Below are 8,745 nucleotides of genomic sequence, written 5' to 3'. Positions count from 1 at the left end.
TAACTACTATATTAAAGAGCAACAAACTTCTTTATTCTCAGAATTTTGAGATTTGCGTTGTTATTTTCTTGTGTGCACTTCGGCCATCCTCTTGCATTTTTTGTTTCACTATTCTTTGTTCTGTTCTGGGCTTTATTTTGTCATGGGTGGATGTAGCAGTTTTACTGAACCGCTTTGACTCTAGAGAGGTCATCTGACTGTACCGTCCCTCAACTCCTCCCCACGATCTCTCTACCTATTTTTCTCCTCCACCGCGGGGGTTCGTCTCCAGACCAGGCCTGGTGCCCTCCGCCCTGCCCTCTTCTTCCTCCTCCGACATTCTACACGGCGGCCCTCCGGCGAGGCACGTCCCCGTCGCGGTCTTCCCTGGTGGGCTGCCTCCCGGCTTGCTCTGCTTGGTGGGGAGGATGCGGACGAGGTGGCGGTGCTTCCGAGCGGCTCAGCGGAGCTCGGGGAGGCCGGCAGCCACGGCGATTTGCGGACGGAGGAGACCAGCAGCCGGTCGAGGATTCGATGCGTGGGTATGCCCTCCTCCATATTTTCTTTCTCCTTTAGAAAAATACTGCATGTTGAGATGCAACCTGTACAGAAGTAGTTTAGGGTTGATAATTGATATGCGAGTTCGTGCCACAGCGTGGTTGGGCGGGCGGTTGGCCAAGCTCACGGACACCGGCTATGGGAGGACCTTTTATTCAACGGGCTCGGGCACGCGGCCGTCATGGCGACCGAGGAGGTGGGGGGAGGAGCACAGCGACCCCATCGAGCTTTGGATTTGATGGCCCGCTGTAAGATGCCTCGCGTCCATGGCAGCAACATTCAACGCGTGGAGGTCGGTAAGGGGTCGCCCCTCCTCCTGTTCCTAGCTCTTCCTGTTGGAAGGCGAGCACGCTCCAGGGAGTGGTCCATCACGCCTCTTTTGTTTCACAGCCTGATCTGGTGACGACAAGGTGTGTCTGCTTCTATGTTTGTTTTTCCTGTTATTTCTCCTCAATTTTTTTCTCATATGTTCTTCTTTGCGTGTAGTTCATGTTCTCTTTTATGAGTTTTCCCGGTCCAGACGTCCAGTTGAGATACATTGGTGCCTGCTTGGATTGGCCTTAGGGTTGGAGTATATTCTCTAATGGAAGTTGACACAGCTGGATCTCCCTAACCCGATTAATTTATCTGTTCAGCAAAGATTCTTCACGTATGTTCATCTCTTTCAATGAAAATAAAGTATCGTTTTCTCAGACTATACCTTTTAATGAAAGGTTTGTTCTTATCCTGCAGGCTCTGTGGGTTGAGATGCTTGAAGGAGAGGCCGACCTGGCCGCCGCCGACGGAGCGGAAGAGGACGTGGTAGGCGAAGCCGAAGCCTTCGTCGCTGACCTTGAGTGTGCTGCTGAAGCCGTCGATGGTGTTGATGTCTGGCTCGGCCCTGTTGTCCGACTCCATCGAGTTGAAGATGGTGGGCTGCGGGCCGGCTTGGACGGAGCTGCGGATGGTGGGGAACGGCAAAAGTGTGGATGGAACTGCTCTCTTCGCGTTGCTGCCATCTTGCTCCACAAATAATTTTCTCATGCCGATCATGTGTTCTCGCAGGTTCAGTTGGCTGTTTGAAGCAGGCGGCATTGCCAAATCCCTCCCTGTGCGTCCTCAGCTGCAGCAAACAGTCAATCTAGACAGTCCTTTATCTTTTGCCTTTAAAATTAACATTATCTCCTGTTAAACATGGTCATCAATTACTTAGCATGTAAGGAATGTATATATTTTCTCACTTATTGTTATCAAAGAAGTCATATAGTTGCATGGTTTGATTAACTTCACAAGGGACTATTGTTTCAACAGTAAGTGATACAAGATATTTTCTCTCTCTTCGAGTGTAATAAAGTTGAAAAGTCATTGATGGCTATTTTTTGTTTGCTTCAAGTCCATGACATTTTTTATATTCTTTTGGGACCATGAACTATTGATTTGCATGAGTAAAAATGTAGGCATCTGTACTGTAAATTCATTCTTTGTTTATGGACAATACTGCTATTTAATTTTGGCTAAAGGAATAGGTAGTCCAACTCCACTTCTTATTCTGAATTTTCAGAAATGCATTCGTTTACTCCACGCTCATACTGATATGCTCCTCACTACCTGATGTGGTCATAGGCAAGAAATGTGTACTTAGTTGACAGGTTAGCCTCAGAACCTGCCACTCCCATTTGTTATATCTTTGTCAAGCAACCATCATTGGTAAAATTTACATCATGCAAAATTCAAAGTGAAGTAGACAAGCAACTTGTGATTTCTTTTATGTACATCTACTCAAATGCGAAGTGAAGTAGAGCAGTTGCTGATGAGTGTAGCACCTGTTGTTTCCTTCACAGAGAAAATGAGCTGAACATGTCTTTAAATAGAGGTACACAAATCCTTTCCCTAATACATCCTGTACTTTACCCATTTTTATTGATAGATTTGTTAGTTCCTTCCACCTTTTGCATTCACAAATGGATTTAGCATTCTGGCTTACACTAACTGTCGTAGCTTATGTTATCTGCAAGAACTTCAACTCCATCCATATGTCTTGGTAGTGCAAACAAAAACATCCGTTTTACCCCATGTTATCAACATACCAATGCCATTATTTATAGATAGTGAGATATATAGGAAATATGGGCAATTAAGTTATTCTCTAGATTTTTTTTGCCACTATGGGATTTTGATCATGTCTTTGTTACAAGGAATCCCCATTCCAACAACAGCTATATGCTCATATTTCATATCTGCATTGACACCAGCGTTTGCGCCTCTTCCCCTCGAAATCCGGCGAATTGCTTGGCTATCCCTCTGTCAAACACGAAGACCAGCGGCACATCTATTCGCTCCATGCAGGGTGTCATGGTCCAACCCCTTTCTTTCCACATATGACCAATAATTCAAGCCTTAGGTTCATGAAAAAAAAAATAGAATCCATGATTATTTCATCAAACAACATTAACTTTATTTCATCAAACAGCATTAACTTATAATCTCACATGTTTTATTGAGTAAAATATCGCCACCTGGAGTTATTCTTTACATAATAACACCTGTACTACAAGATCTACAAGCTGTATTGCAGAGTGTGTTGCTTCTTCTACATTAATTGCTAAATTTGGTTAATATAGTACATGCCAGTAATATCAGTAAGACCCATGTGTATATCTATGTATTGAAAAATAAGCATTTCCTCAAATCGCCTATGCAAATAATCCATTGTAAACCCCATTGTAAATCGCCTCTGCAAACAATAGTTTTCACAATTGCTTACATATGAGAACATGTGTAAATCCCATTGTAGTGATCTCTTTTCATTTGCAAATATTATAGAACATACGTGTATGATATATATGCACTCACAAAAAGGAGATTAATTGGTATGAGTTGGTGATTCATACATATCTTCTAGACTAAATTAGTTTCTACGATGCTGCAACCAGTTGACTAATTTTGAGGTACTAATGTTGTCAGCATTTCTGAGGTCTAGGACTTGCTACATTCTGGCCTTTTAACATCACATCTACATTTCAGTTGATAGAGCATGTACATTTTACATCTTAATAAGTGATGTGATGCACATATGGGGTGTGGGTGAGCTCCTCAAGAATTAATTTGAGATTGAGCAGATCTCAAGATTGGTCGTTTTTCCTCTATTCCACCACTTTCTTGGTATTTTTAGTTAGTCATAGCGTGAGAATTTTTGGCTGCCAGTTGTGAGAACAAAGACTTAACTTATACTAGAGATAGAAAGAGAGGTTCGGATTATGCAAAAATATGGTATTGGGTAACTTTGTATAAAGTCTACAATAAATATGATGGTTGTATGCAAAAAAATTCGTGAATTTACATGATCTTCTGAATTATATTTTGCATACACTTTCTACCAGCCATCATGGAAACCTGTTGAACCATGTTTTGCATCGTTTTATATAAATAAGAGTGGATGATCCCACAAAATAATAATTTTCATACGTACTAATTCTTAAGTAATGTGTAGTCCTTGTGAAGCTTGATTGCATTCACTTTATATCAGCCGTATTGGATAAGGTGTCTTTATTTACTTATCTATTAATTAGTATATTGCACTAACTTATATATCATATACACTGTCTCCCGTATAATTTTGTTCTTCCTTTCTGCTCGATAATCTTAAAATGTTGCCTTTGTGGAGAAAGTTAAATAGATGCTCCTATATGTGAACTTCTCTTTAAAAGCATTTTTTTTTGTCATGCCACTGCCTTTTAAGTTTTAATTCATGTTTCTTACAATGTATAGTTGATTTTACCTTCCATTACTGCGAAAGAACAATTATCATACATACTAATTCATTAGTATGCTATAATTTCCTGGATTATAGTTTGCGTACACTATACTAGCCACCATGGAAACCTCCTGAGCCATGTTTTGCCTCCTTTTATATTAATCAGGGTGGACAAGGTATTAGAATGTTCTGTTGCCCCTGGTTGTTCTTTTTTCTTTTTTAGACAGTTAATATCATAAAGATGCTTCTTACATGTTTAGACGAGTTTCTGAAGTCAATTACTTATTCCACGTTGGTAACACAATTTATTCCTTAGATTGATGTGGGGGTTGAACAATTTTTTTACAAGGTTCCCACACAGATGTTTCCCACGGCTAAAATGCAGTTTCATAGACAGTTTTTGGTAGGTTCAAGAAAGTATATCAGTGGAAGGAAACTGTTATGTGATGTGTACATTCTTTTATAGCTGTGGGCTGCGATTGAGGGACAGCACATGCTTTTGGCATACTTTTGCAATGTTGCTTCTCCACTTTCCCCAGGATTCAGCTATGCTGTTGTGTCCTTGTGTTTTAGGGTGCAAATATAGAGAGTAAAAACACTTCCAGGTCAGGACATGATAACAACTATAAATTTGTGAGATCCAAAGTACATCAGCTACTTATTCAGCTAGCACTCAGTTAACTTACGTGTTAATATTCAGTTAGCTTAAATTCAATTGCCATCAGATACATATTAGTGCATTATTTGGTTATTATTCAGATAACACACACCTTACACTTTTAGCCTGCAGTTTGTGTCTGGTCGTTCGTTTTCCCAGCTGCTGCTTCCGTTGGTGTTTCTTCTGTGCTTACTCCTTAGCCTGCTGCTCGGGATGCTGCTTCTTCCTTTGTTGCTTTGTCTGATGTGGATGCTCGCAGGCGAGATATTCTGCCTGGCAAGCAGACGGTTGGTTGTTCTGAAGGGCCTCCTTTTCCTGCATGGTTTAATCACTCTGCTTTTTTTCTCTTGACTTTGTTTAGTGACTTCACTGCAGATCATTTGGAGCATGTCCTTCCTCTTGGCCCTTCAGTTTATTCTTCAAGGAAAGATCAGGGACAATACTAGATAAACAGTGATGGGACGAATGTGTTCCTGTTAAGGAGTTCGTGGAGGCATTTCAGTCTTCCCACGTTGGTCAGGCTATAAATAGTGAGTTAGCACTCCATTGACTGTGTTGCCTAGAATATGTACACAAATATGTTTCTTTCATGAGCAATATCTCCCTTTAAGGCTAGCTTCACGTTGGTCTTTCATGAGCAATCCTCCAGCTGCTCTGTAGACTCGGCAATTTGTGGTTCATTGACTGATGAAAATTTGTTGCACCCTAATTGACTTATCAGATGATGCACTCTGCTTTGAAATACACAATCAAGAAACAGAAAGTTTCTGATTATTGACCAACTCTGGATAACAACTTGTTAGTAAACCAGAGAAGGGTGAAGCCAGCAGGGAGAAGTCACAGAAAATTAAGAACATTTTAAATAAGTAAGGGTACCGTATGCTACGCAGAACACATGGTTTCACATAGCAAATTGTATAAATATGTGTGTACATTTCTGAAACAATTATCTTATTATAGCAGACTATGTACTCATCTGAATGTGTGTTTATGTCAAACCATGATCACTTTAGAACAATTATCTTATTATAGCAGACTATGTACGTGTTTATGTCAAACCATGATCACTTTAGAGCTACTTCGATGAACCAGCTGCCACTGTTTGTATTATCTCATGGTTGGCTCTGCATCAAACCATCTTTAAACTCACTGCTTAAACAAGAAAATATATGTTACTTCTATTAATTCAAGTGTCGTCTTATAATTATTACAACCATTATATTACAAAGTCTGCGGGGCGTGCCGCCGCGCCCATCCATGCTAGTGGAATCCAGACGGCATCGAGTCAGCGCAAAGGCGGCTACATCTTTGTGACCTTTTTCTTTTTTCTAAAAAAGTACTTATACATTATAGAAGCAACATAACACAAAGAGAATGTACATGGTTGTGCTTAGTCATCGCCGCAGCTATCAAGCACGTAAGTTCTTCGTCATAGTCAAAGAAGAAGAAGAAGAAGAAGAAGAAGAGCACTAGCAGTTGATTCACTCTCTAGCGTAGCCATGAGACGTTGATGAGCCGCAATAGCCTTAACCTCATAAGAATGGATCTAGCCCGATAAGGACCATCGACCAGAGGAGTCCTTTGAGTCTCTTCAACGCGGGATTCGTGGCCAGCGCCACCTCGCCTTTTAGGAGGTCAAATCCACCATTATCTTCAACAAACACGCAACAATCAAAAGCGTCGCGCTCAAGAACAACCCATATCTGCCGCCACGCCAAGGCGCAACGCCAGATCGAAACCACTTTGATAACTTGGACTCCACAAGCCTCTCGTCGGCGTCAGCAACAGGTCTAGCGAACTGGAGGATGAATTGAAAGACCATCATTTCTAGAAGCACTATCTGCCTCACCATGACGAACCTTGAAAACCTAGAGTATCTAGGAACTAAACACACAGAGAAACGAGAACTTAACCTTCCCTTCCCCTGATCACAACGTCAGGACGACGATTGGAGGGGAAGGGGAGTGACGGAATTGTCAGTCTGGAACTGCCGCATGTCGCCTTGGAGATGAAGGCGTGAAACGGTTCGACGGGAGAAGTGTTTGCGGGGGAAGTGTTTTCTTGGTCCTTTTCTGGCCATATTTAGATGAACATGTCAGCCTATGCCAAGCCCGGCGGCTATCCACTATTCCTACCAGATTGTGCTAGCCTTTTGCCATACTTATGGCTACATGATAAACTGCTTTTCTCCATTTAAAAATCCCTTAATGCACATAAGAGCGGTGCAACAGCTGGAGACGTATGTCGGTGTAGAAGAGGAGGAGGAGGAGGAGGAGGAGGAGGAGGTTGCTGAAGCAGCAGCCGGAGGAGACCGTCGGTGTAGAAGAGGAGGAGGAGGAGGAGGAGGAAAAGAGAAGGAAGAGGGGAAAGTGAGAAAAACGGGTGGTTCACATTATATATAGCATAGGTTACTGATACGTCCAATTTGCATCACTATTTTATATCATAATTTACAGTTATTCATTGATATATTCCATATTTAGAGGTGATACTTATGTTATTCCATCTATTTTTGCATGTTTGATGATTATTGGAGAATTAACCACCGGAGCCAGGAATCTTCTGGAAAAAGGACTGTAAAGGCACCATATTTCTGAAGACCAACAATTCCAACAAAGATACAGAAAATCATATTTTTCCGGATGACGGGGGAAGCCACAAGAGGAGGCCGAGATGGGCCGGGGGGCTCCAAACCACCCCTAGGCGTGAGCCCACCCCAGGCCACGCCTAGGCATGGTGTGGCCGCCCTGGCCCACTTCTGACGATGCCCCGTCGCGTATTTCAACCCCTGGGGAAACCTAAGATCGGGGGGACGATGAGAGAAATATTCCGCCGCCGCTACGGGGCGGAGAACCAGAGAGGGAGAAAAGCTCTCCGGCAGACTGAAATCTATCGGGGAAATTCCTTCCTAGAGAGGGGAGATCGTCGCCATCATCACTGCCATCGAGCTGGACTTCATCGGGATCATCATCACCATCATCTCCATCACAAGCACCATCATCACCGACGTCTCCACGCCGTCCAACTGTAACATCTTGGGCTTGATACTTGTCTAGTTCATAGGGGAAATTTTCCCGGTGTTGATTACTCCTTGTAGTTGATGCTATTGAGTGAAACCATTGAATTAAGGTTTATGTCCAGATTGTTATTCATCATTATATCACCTCTGATTATGATCCATATGATGTCTCGTGAGTAGTTCGTTTATTTCTTGAGGACATGAGAGAAGTCATGTTGTTACTAGTGGAACTATGTTGGTAATATGCAATGATATGATATTTAACTTGTGGTGCTATTCTTCTAGTAGTATCATGTGAACGTCGACTACATGATACTTCATCTTTATGGGCCAAGGGGAATGCATCGTGTATTTGGCTACTAATTGTGGGGTTGCGGGAGCGACAGAGACCCAAACCCCCGTTGGGAAACCGGTGCACGAGGGACTGTAGGATCTCAAAGTTTAAGGCTATTGTTAGATTTATCTTAATTACTTTCTTGTAGTTGCGGATGCTTGCTAGAGGTATAATCACAAGTATGTATTAGTCCAAGTATGGGGTAGTGCATTAGCATAGGTTTACCCACACAACACTTACCAAACCATTGAATATTATTCGGCTATGTGAAGCGAAAGCACTTGACGTAATTCCCGTGTGTCCTCAGGAACGTTTATTCATCATAAGTAAAACAACTGTCTTGTCCTTTGCTCTGAAAAGGATTAGGCCACTCGCTGAAATTATTATTACTGCATTTTATTTACTCGTACTTTATTTATCTGCAATACCAAATACCCCTGCAAATCTGTTTGCTAGTGTTTACA

At 42.1% G+C, this 8,745-nt stretch overlaps 1 long non-coding RNA gene across 3 annotated transcripts; it reads left to right on the top strand.

Annotated features, from left to right (window-relative positions):
• Positions 1–292: 292 nt before the first annotated feature.
• On the top strand, positions 293–5,682 carry LOC124676982. Of its 3 annotated transcripts, XR_006993897.1 has the most exons (6): positions 293–521; positions 634–947; positions 1,024–1,186; positions 1,270–1,499; positions 1,582–2,389; positions 5,054–5,682. It is a non-coding gene; the product is annotated as an uncharacterized LOC124676982 (long non-coding RNA). The 3 variants fall into 3 exon arrangements; XR_006993896.1 differs by having other exon boundaries at positions 1,270–1,483; positions 1,582–5,682; XR_006993895.1 differs by having other exon boundaries at positions 1,582–5,682.
• The last annotated feature ends 3,063 nt before the right edge of the window (positions 5,683–8,745 follow it).

Source organism: Lolium rigidum, chromosome 7 (genome assembly GCF_022539505.1).
Source record: "Lolium rigidum isolate FL_2022 chromosome 7, APGP_CSIRO_Lrig_0.1, whole genome shotgun sequence".
NCBI lineage: Eukaryota > Viridiplantae > Streptophyta > Magnoliopsida > Poales > Poaceae > Lolium > Lolium rigidum.
Note: the sequence above shows the minus strand (reverse complement) of the source record. Positions and strands in the feature narration are given on the sequence as shown.